We start from the raw sequence: 11,158 nt of genomic DNA on the forward strand, positions 1-11,158 counted from the left end.
AAGCTTTCTGACAACACAATGTTTCCGTTTCCCAGAACACGCCTGAACTATAATACCTAACCGACTTGCTGGGCGGATAACAACGCACTGGGGCATGGATTGAGGTCAAGTCCGTACGTCCACTTCGAGCGTCTACAAAGCCGCGTAGCCTGTGGCGAAACCGGTGGCATTGTGTATTTAACAACTGTGCCCGCGTTAACGGCTTTTTCTAAGCCTTTTTCCTTGGAATAAAAGCATGTTATCGTTAACTTTATTTTCTTCTGTTACCAGTAAGACGCACGCTTGTGTGGCAAACTGGAAGGAACAACGTTACAAGCAGTAGAATTCCGTGGAAAGGAAGGACTCTCCTTTTGAAATAAGTCGACTAATATTCTATTATAACGCGGCGCGCAAAAGTACTCCGATACCACATGCATATATGAAGTCAAAGCTTTAGAAAAAAAATGCCATAGAAAAGAGCGCCAAGTTGAACTACATATCTTTTGTCCGCTATATGAACAGCAAGGAGGGATGATACACTGAACTCGAATTATATGACTGATGGTTCTGTTACCCCCCAAATAATAGACTGATAACTTCACAGAGCTTACAACGTGCTTCAGAATGCTGTCTACAAAAATTTAGTGTGCAACTTTGAAGCACAGTGCTCTCATTATAAAACAATTTAATATTCACTTTCATTAGGAATATTTTTATTTTCCGTATTTGGGCTTCTTGAAAAAGCTACTTTGATAACAACTGCAAACCTTTTAACCAAATGCTATTATTTCAGACCGATACGTACACCAGACGTGCATTAATGTTAAACCACATTGTGTAGCGTATGGTGCATTGGGAGCACAAAATACGCTACAAAAATACGCCAAAACAGTATTTTAGAAACTGCGGCTTAAGGTTTTTTTCGCACTATTACAACCTCAAAAAGCGTTTGTTCGCTTAATTTCAGTGTCGTTTTTTTGACCTTCCTGATCAAACACATTCTTTTAGTTCTTCATACTCTGCCTGCTTTTTTAGAGGTGCGAAAATCGTTCTTGTTATGGTGGTGTTGTCTATGCAGTTTAGTTCCAAATTACAAAATGCACACGATATAACAGGTCACATAGCTTACAATAGCACTCATGACTATGATTGCCGCAGCAAGGAGGCATAGCGCTTGATCTTCGCATCAGAGACGCCCCGTCAGAGACGGTCTTGTGATCAGTTGAGACGCAGGGGGTAAGGCGAACACTTGACGATTTATATACAGCTATTTACATTGCATATACAAGTTTAGGCACTCGAGACATTAAGCAGCAAAAAAAAAGACAAAACATCAAAAAGGTGGATCTGGCTAATACTAGGGGAGGCCCCTACTCGGCGTTGCCGAAGATGCGTTGCATCTCACCTTAGCCCAGCACGCGGTCCGTACAGGCGGGCCGACGAGAGCGTGCCCTTATGGGTGTCGCAAGGTCAAATATTTGGACCAATCGAGGATCATGACGTTTTTGATCCTGGAGGGCACCAGGTGTTGAGTTCTTGCCCCGCTGTGGCACCAGCCTAATGAGCCGAGTGGCAGTTAGGCGTTAATTGTGTTGAGACGCGTAGTGGCTCGAACGCACACAAGGACGCTCGGTGCGACTAGGGAGGCTCACGTGGCCACTTACGGACGTCGTGCGAGTGCTACTGAACGCTCAAGTTGCGAGTGTCTGTGTGTGTGTGTGTGTGTGTGCTCGTTCGCGAGCAGGACGAGGGTGTCCACTTGGAGGTGGTGAACTGGGTGCAAGGCACCAACTTGGACGCTGTGTTACGGCGCACGGCAGGCATGCCACTGTGTGTATTTAAGTGTGCATTTTCTTAATGTTGTGTTGGTGCCCGTGTGCATTTTTTTGTTTTTGGTTTTGTTGGTGCAACTGGTCGCAGCGCGACAGCTTGGACTTCGGTCAATGCGCTGGATTTAAAGGTGTGAAACGCGCATTTCTATGTGTACGTTTTGTTTATGTTATGTCACCCGAAGGGTGGTTTCGTGTCAGACACCGATCTCTTTTGTTTGTAATTCTAAAAGTGCCATTTGGGCCCTTTGTACAATCTTGGGAAGGGCGTGTAAGGGATCGTTACTGTACGCGGGGTCATAGGAACGCGGCTGGGGCGCTCAAAGCAAAGCGTCTCCTTTTTCGGAACGCGGCCGCTCGCGAATCGATACCGCGGGGCGGGGGACACCCTACTTCCAGGCGCGTTCGCGAGCGGCCGCGTTCCGAAAAAGGAGACGCTTTGCTTTGAGCGCCCCAGCCGCGTTCCTATGACCCCGCGTACAGTAACGATCCCTTACACGCCCTTCCCAAGATTGTACAAAGGGCCCAAATGGCACTTTTAGAATTACAAACAAAAGAGATCGGTGTCTGACACGAAACCACCCTTCGGGTGACATAACATAAACAAAACGTACACATAGAAATGCGCGTTTCACACCTTTAAATCCAGCGCATTGACCGAAGTCCAAGCTGTCGCGCTGCGACCAGTTGCACCAACAAAACTAAAAACAAAAAAATGCACACGGGCACCAACACAACATTAAGAAAATGCACACTTAAATACACACAGTGGCATGCCTGCCGTGCGCCGTAACACAGCGTCCAAGTTGGTGCGTTGCACCCAGTTCATCACCTCCAAGTGGACACCCTCGTCCTGCTCGCGAACGAGCACACACACACACACACACACAGACACTCGCAACTTGAGCCTTCAGTAGCACTCGCACGACGTCCGTAAGTGGCCACGTGAGCCTCCCTAGTCGCACCGAGCGTCCTTGTGTGCGTTCGAGCCACTACGCGTCTCAACACAATTAACGCCTAACTGCCACTCGGCTCATTAGGCTGGTGCCACAGCGGGGCAAGAACTCAACACCTGGTGCCCTCCAGGATCAAAAACGTCATGATCCTCGATTGGTCCAAATATTTGACCTTGCGACACCCATAAGGGCACGCTCTCGTCGGCCCGCCTGTACGGACCGCGTGCTGGGTAAGGAACGTATCTCTTGCCCAGTTCAACTGTAACAGTGCGGCCGGCTTCGCTGCCCATAATTTGGCGTACCACCGCACGGAACGTACTGTTCAAAACGCCGACTTTCAGTGTGAAAGCTATGCGCCTGTCACCTGGCACTTCGCCTCGCTTAGAGCCGTTTGCTACGTTCCTGCTCGGGCAAACACTGACGTTGCCGTTCCCTGCTTGACAGGCATTTGCCGGTTTCGTGGCATTGTCTAACTCCGAGGCTCCATGAGCTCCCTCGCAGTCACTTGACCCGAGCTTGCCTTGCGGCAAGTCGCCACTCATTTCCGGGTCCTCAAATGACCTGGCCGGACACACACCGGGTGCGTTCGATAACTGCGCGGCGCTCTGCCCGGTCGGCCCAGCGGGCCCACCTCCGCTCTTTGTCTCGGATGAAGGGCTCTTGCCACCAGAAACGCTACGGGGCACTTCATGCCCTATGGCGGACACAGTGTGTGTTTGCAGCAACGCCAGATTTTCATCGGTTACTAGATCCGTGTAGGGGGTCTCCATCTCAGTAATCAAGCCTGCAGGAATTAGACTGCTGTCCTGCTTGGTTTCGAACAATTTGGTCTCGATTGGCCCTAGATAATCAGAATTTGGCTGCTCTTTTTCTTTGCTAGCCGCCCGCGGTGGCGGAAACACTGTGATCCCTTCAGAAATCTTGTTTTCGCTCTCTGCGACCTTTCCTAACAAAGCGGCGTCCGCGCATATCGGCTGATTGCCTACAGCGACCTGGCTGCTCTTTCCTCCACCTGTGCTTGAGCAGCATAAGTCTTTGTCTTCCAGCACAGGCGGCCTCACATCTCTGGAATCGGAGCAGTTCTCCCTGGCTGATTGACTGGCTCTTCTACTCTCCTTGATCTGAGAGATCTCGAGCTCTACCTGCTGGCGTCTTGCTTCTATAACCTTCAAGACATACTTAATATCCTGAGGTTCTTCCTCGCGAAGCAGCGCCTTTCCGCCATTTACTTTCGCAAGTTGAGCCTGAAGGTCCGCTAAGCGCGCCTTCGCTAATTCAACCTGGTACTTCACATCAAGTGAGGGCCGGCTTGGATAACTCTCCATACCGCCTTCCGTACCCCCCAGCTGTCCTACCGGCTCGAACACAGGGACGTGAACAATGCGGGCAAGGAAACTCACGGTTTCGATGCGTCGATCCGCATTGTCAGCTGCTTGGCGTCGGAGTCCACCGCCACTTTCCTCGGACGCTGCGATAAGCTGTCGCACGCCGCTGGTCCGCCGCCGGTGACCGTCAAGTTCCCGACGCGCTGCTTCCTTGACCGGACGCAGTCCCGCGTCGCTGGACTACTGCCGTGGTCCTTGCGTCCTTGACGCCGTCTCTCCACAGGTCCTGTCTCGAACGCTGACCTGTTGCCTTGTCGTCGCCTTTCTCCCTGCCTTCAAGTCTTCCTCCTGCGCCGTTTTCCGATGGCCGCAGGATCCTGTCGACTGCGCCAGTAAAGATCACAGGTTCTCTTTCCTTGCACCAGAGGTGCCCCGCCAGAAACGGTTGGTTTCAACTTGATGACTGAAGCTCTTCGCACCAGGGGTGCCCCGTCAGTGACGGTCTCTCAATGAGTAGAGATGCAGGGATCAAGGGAAACTTAAAGGTTTATATACATATATTTACAATGCATACACAAGTTAAAGGCACTCGAGACAAATTAAACGGCACAAAGATACAAAACTGCAACAAGTTGGAACTGGCTAACACTAGGGGAGGCCCCTACTCGGCGTTGCCGAAGATGCGTTGCATCTCACCTTAGCGCAGAACCCCACTTCCAGCTCCGGGGCCCGGTTTTAAAGCCTTAAAGGCCCAGCCCACATTCGGTAACTTCCAATCATGTTGTGCTCTCAACATGATTGGTTCTCGAGGGCATGGCCAGCCCTCCGGCTTCAACAAGGTAAAACCACCCTCTCCACCACAAAATAAAAACAAACACAAATAGACGTTCGTGCCAGCATGTGCGCGAATCGATACCGCGGGGCGGGGGACACCCTACTTCCAGGCGCGTTCGCGAGCGGCCGCGTTCCGAAAAAGGAGACGCTTTGCTTTGAGCGCCCCAGCCGCGTTCCTATGACCCCGCGTACAGTAACGATCCCTTACACTGCAGTTAGATTTTGTCAACTTAAATACTTGGGTGTACACACGAGCTAAACAACTGAAGGCACTCGAACACTAAAAGACCACAGCGTTGCGACAGGAGCTAAGTTTTTGGTTATAAAAAAGTTTCTACGAATACTTTCTACGAAGCAGATTAACACAGCGCAATGGAACATGGACAAGATAGAAGAAAGAAAAACACAGGACGAGCGCTGACTACGAACTTTTTCTCAGTTCTCGAGGATATGGTGTCGATGTAAATGACGGATCAATTACTATATAGGTAGCCACGGTGAAGTGACATAAGCCTGAATTGCAAAGGTAGCAAAGAGTTCATGCTAGTTATAGCGCGTGTTTGTGTTACTCTCAATAATGAGGTCATTCCGGTGTAATATATGTAACTTAATTCTTAACCATATTTTTTTTTTTCAATCACTCCGATTTAGCAGGTGATGGTGACCAAATCTGCTTGACATACATGATACATTACGGAGAGCGAAAAAAACGCGAACACTCAAAGCGGGTAATATTTATCGAATCGTCAATTCCTTCATTTTTATCTTTGTAACTGCAGTCAAAAAGAAACAGAAAAAGTTTAATTCCGTAACCCAAAGAAAATACAGTGTTTTGCAAACTGCAACGGCGAAAAGGCGCTCAAAACAAGGAATTTTCTGGTCTCAGGAAGCAAAATGTTGTTATATTATACGAAACATCACAGGACGACGATACCACATTGTCGACGTCTACTCCATACCTGCGGCATTAAGCTAGGACAGCTTGCGCCGGTAAATTGGTAAATTGGTTTGTGAGGAATGGAAATGCTGCAGTATCTGCCTGTCATATCTCGGCGGACACCTGAACTGCGTCGTAAGGGAAGGTAGGAAGGTGGGAGTGAAAGAAGAATGAGAGAAAGAGGTGCCGTAGTGGAAGTCTCCGGAATAATTTCGACCACCTGGGGATCTTTACCGTGCACTGACATTGCACAGCACACGGGCGCCTTCTGCGTTTCGCCTCCATCGAAATGCGGCCGCCGCAGTCGGGTTCGAACCCGGGTACTCCGGCTCGGTAGACGAGCGCAAAATGTTATTTGTTATCAGTTTCTTGTTGCCAGTAGATATTGTTGTGTAAATTTCTAAGCCTAAACCAAGGTTATTTAGAGTTTCTTGTCCAGAAGGTATTAAGCTGGAATAACTACTTTCAACACGTTTTCGGCGAAAAAGCTTTTAATTTCGTCAATGGACACTGAAGGCGCCGGTCCAAAACCCCTCTGAGGCATGACTTCCTACAGAGGTACAGGAACTGGCGCCGGGTGGTGCGGCGACCAGCCTCCAGGGTAAGGAGGGTAGACAGGCGGTCGTGTCAAACTCCCCTGGTTGCACCTGTTCCAACGCACACATCTGTGCCTGTCGTTCCTGTAAAAGCCCTTCCTGCAGAAGCACCCGCTCACGCAGTCCTTAGTGCAGGCGGGTCCAACCACCGGCTTCCAGCACTTGGCTTCCGAGCAGGTGCTGCTCACACATCGCTTGTACACCTCGTTTCTTCCGCACCCTAGGCAGCGAGACGAAAATTTCACGCATTGGTAAAGTGACAGGCGATAATTACAGCCTGCAATGGCTACCGGCATCTGATCCGCCCCCCACCGCCGCAGCCGTGGCATAAGAGTAGTGAACGAAAATATACACTTCGATTTTTTTTGTATAAATTCAAAATATCTCAAAATAAAATGCCTCTTTTACATCTTTGACATGCTTTGAAGTAATAATGCATTCTTCTTACGTAAGAAGTTGTTGAGGAAGTAACATTTTGCCTTGAGATTGTTTTTCATTTGCGTTCGTGAATTCATGAACCAGTCCCACTGCGTTCATTTTCCGTATCTTCAAAATTATCACCTTCGTGTAGGTTTCAAGTAACATATCCTGCGGTGACATGTACTAGTGCATATTTCTATAACATATTAGTGAAGTGTGAGGGACACTTAACTCCGTAAGGCTGTTCGAAAAAGAAGAGACATCTGGGCTAGTTGGTACGGTGACAGAATGAATATAGAGCGCTAAAGACCAGGACGAAGAGTAAACTGGACGAGCGCTGACTAGCAAGCAAAGCAGTACCAAAACCACACAATCATCAAAGACCAAAAAAACCATGTCATGACAACACCCTACCAATACCCTGTTCAGGAAATCTGTTCGGATGGAAGTAATCTCAGGACACAACTCTGGGATGAAACACAATCAGCTTTGAATCAGTTCAGAACAGCGCTGTTTGGTCGTTCGCAACTTTTGAATGTGTGTATATTAAAATTAGGTTTGGTTTCTCGTTGTTCACTGCAACATACCTGGTACATCAAATAAACTATCGACGATGGCTTGTTTTGCGCATGCGAGAAACTCTCAATGGTCTCTTGTGCATATTTTGAAAGGTTCTTCCCCGACTTTAGGGCGTACAGTGGCCCCATAAACCGTGAGCCGTAATGTCAAATGTGCTAAACTAAACGTTAGGAGCGCTGAACAGAATCCTTGCATCGGAAAAAAAAATTGGCTGCTAGGATGAAGCAGGCAATGCAACATAGACGGGGAAAGGTGGCCAATCGAATAGAGCGATTTCGTTAGCCGAGTTAAAGATGGCATGGTACATGAACTCGGTGAAAAAGTGGAACAACGTGAGAAGGACGAATCGGCGGAGACGGAGTAGAATGCGTCTACCGTCATATAAGGGATAGAATCATTTTGAAGCCTCCCATTCAGAAAGTTAAAATTTTTTTGAAAGAATCTGATAAAGAAGGAGGCTTTGTCGTCTTGCCAAGGGGAATGTTCGAAGCGGTAAATAAGAAATTTAAGCTTACAAATTTTGACCCCAAGAAACAAAAGTGTGCTGCAGTGAAGCTCATGAAGGACTTGAATTTGCCCTCTTTGAGCAAAGCTCTGAAGGAGGTGAAAAGTGTGAGTTTGGAAGTTTTTTTCAAAACAAAAACGCACAATGAAGGATGCCCTTTCCATCTTATAATATCAGACAAAAACAGCTGACAGAGACTGCTTGGAACATTCCTGCAAGAGCATTTGAACAAGCTAGTAGTGAACGATCCTTTCCTAGTGCGGAGTCTGCACTTCTAAGTGTCGTGAATGTGTCTCCCTGGGGTCCTAACCCTTTCGCGCAGTTAACTCTTTAGTTCAGAAAGTGGTGCCGTAGTGGTTCAATTTCGACCCCCTGGGATCTTTAACGTGCACTGACGTCGCACAGCACAGGGGCGCCTTTTGCGTTTCGCCTCCATTGAAGCGCGGCAGCCGCGGTCGGGGTCCATCCTCTGGCAAAATGATAATTTCCAGAGCCCTTCACTACGGCGTCCCTCATAGCGTGAGTCGCTTTGGAACGTTAAACTCCCATAAACTATAAACCATAAAAGGAGAATATTTCCTGCTTAGCTACGCCTACTGCAAGCTACCATGAGGGCTTAATAAATCGCCTTTTTTATGCTTTGCGGTTCTATTAAATTTTGGGCAGCACCGCAGTTTTCGATTTTCCGTCATAAAACCCCAAATCTTTCTCCAATGTTGCTCGTAACAGAGATTTACTTATTTCGCGTGCAACAGTACCCATATAGCTTGCCGGTACTTACTTCTGCCCCAAGGATAAGGCCACCAGCCGCCTGCTACTGCTCCAGGATGCAAGATGAATTCATCTTCAATCGGTTCTGCGCTCGCAAGAACAACAAAAGCAGACACGGCGACCAGTACTAGGACGCCCAGATTAGCCATGTTTGCCATGTTGATATGGCGATGGTATCTAAAGGCTCAGGTTTGCTGTGCACGCTGCTTATTTATATATAAATAAAGACAATAAGCCGAGATCCGAAACTTTACTTTTCACGTGAACCCTATCTGGCACTGGTGTATTGTTCATTCTTCGAAACAATAACTAGGCGTTATGTCCCATACTTCATAATATTTTGTAGACGGTACACCATTTGTGTAGTCTGAAAAGCTCTCGCTTTTGCGTGCTTCTTATCTTAAGGCTCTCGCCGCAGCCCCAAATTTTCTGACAGCACAATATCTGATTTCTCTAGAAAACTTTTGGAGCGCATATATTAAGTAATCAACTAAGTATATTGCGCAGTTAGTGGGCGGCTCACAATGTGCTCTGGCACGGCTTCACGTGATTTCTCCCAGTCCACTTCTGGAGTATTTAATACTTCTGCGCTGGAGACGAACCGGGCGGGATTATTTACTGAACAATGGGACCACCCTGGAAAGTTCACTGGAAACCTGTTATTGCGCAAGCAATATTAGTTGCACTTTCAGCCCGTTGCGTAGCGAGGCCGGTAGCTACCAAATTAGCATATTGGATTGTATTGGATTGTATAACCGATGCATCACCACAAGTCTAACCACAAGCACCACCACCAGCTACACTACCAGCTGAACCATGGCGTAGGTACGGATATTGCTTTCGCAATTACCGGGCTTAACCAAGCTAAGCCACAGCCATTTTGTTTCCCTTGAAGTTGAAAAAAAAAATTCAGGGGGCACTTTGGCTCTCTGAAGTGCTGCAAGGCTTTCGAAAGCCTTTCCTGGTGCACTGTTTGGCATTGATTTCCCTATTTTCTTACTTTCTGTCTCTTGTTTATTTCATTTATTTTATTTATTATTCTCTTTACTTATATTTAATTTTTCTTTTTTAATGTTTAATACTCTATTTCATTCTTTATTTATTTTTTGTGTTTATTTTCTTGTTTTTAAAATTTTTATATTTATTATTTTTCAATTGTTTGTTTTTTTAACGTTTTTCTTTCTACTCTTATTTTTTTTTCTATTTCCGTGGGTGGCCTCATTACTGCGAATGCGCGCCCTCTGACGTCATAACCATTCCGACCAACCGAAAAGCGTGACACCTCTGCTGACAAGCTTCGGCTGACAACCTTCTGTGACAACCTTCTGTCGACAACGATAAAGCATTGAGGGCTTTCGCCTTAAAAGACACTACTACTGGGGATTTTTCCTTGTATAATCACAACGGTACCCGCTACTGCGGCTGCGTCGGAAGACGAAAGCTACTGCAAGAAGATTTTAGTCGCACGGATCTATTTTCTTTCCTTTAAGCAATATTTCACGATGCGGTAGCGAGTGCCAAGTCTCCGAATGCATACATGAACTGAAATATCAAAAATATTGGCCTTGTAAAATTTTTAAGTTCAGCTATACGTCATCCATTGCTTTCTTAATCAGTCTGAAGTAGTGTGCATAGCTTTTAATGGTCGTTTTTCGCTATCGCTCCCCTCTGTTCTTCAACTTGGTATCCTTTCCCTTTCTCTTTCAGTTACCGCGGCCACATTTCGGGTGTTTAAGATATTAGCTGCTGTAGCTCTGTTTTCATTGCATAAATAGCTACGGATTAGAACGAAAATGATTAATTGATTAATAACGTTGGAATTCTGTGAGTTTGAAAAGTGAGGCGCACATTAATTTCCAGGGTTTTCGAGGCATTCATCTTTTTTATGTACCGCAGGTGGTCATTTTACATACACAAAAATTTTCAAATTTTTCTGAACTGTACAAGGTAATGCGTGCATCAAAGTGACAATACAAGGGTCACTCCTAATCCTTGCTAACTATCAACCTGAACATCGAAGGCGGTGCCTAATGATGGTACTTAATAATGGTTTCTAATGTTGGTAACACAATGAATTGACAAAAGGATCGTTAAAACAGTCTCACAAAAGTTTCGAAATAATGTTTTTTTGTGAGCGAAAATCTTTGGAGCAGCTTAGCTCGAGATTTTCCTGATGCTGTCCACCTATTTGCACACCACTGTAGTCTTGGAAAACCGAGTATTTTACCAACCGTAAAAAAAGATATCACGTTAGCAGGCAAGCAATAATAAGCAAAAGCACACGGGAGAATTGGCGTAGGATTTATGTTAGTGCTGCCAAAGTCTATTTTTTTTTTCAGGCTGGTCGCACATGCGTAACGCATTTTCCGGTTTCATATATGCTTAAGGCCCCTTTTTTTCTCGTACCCTGCCTACGTGTTCAATTCC

Source organism: Amblyomma mixtum, chromosome 4, assembly GCF_055824585.1.
Source record: "Amblyomma mixtum isolate Tamu chromosome 4, ASM5582458v1, whole genome shotgun sequence".
Taxonomy (NCBI): Eukaryota; Metazoa; Arthropoda; class Arachnida; order Ixodida; family Ixodidae; genus Amblyomma; species Amblyomma mixtum.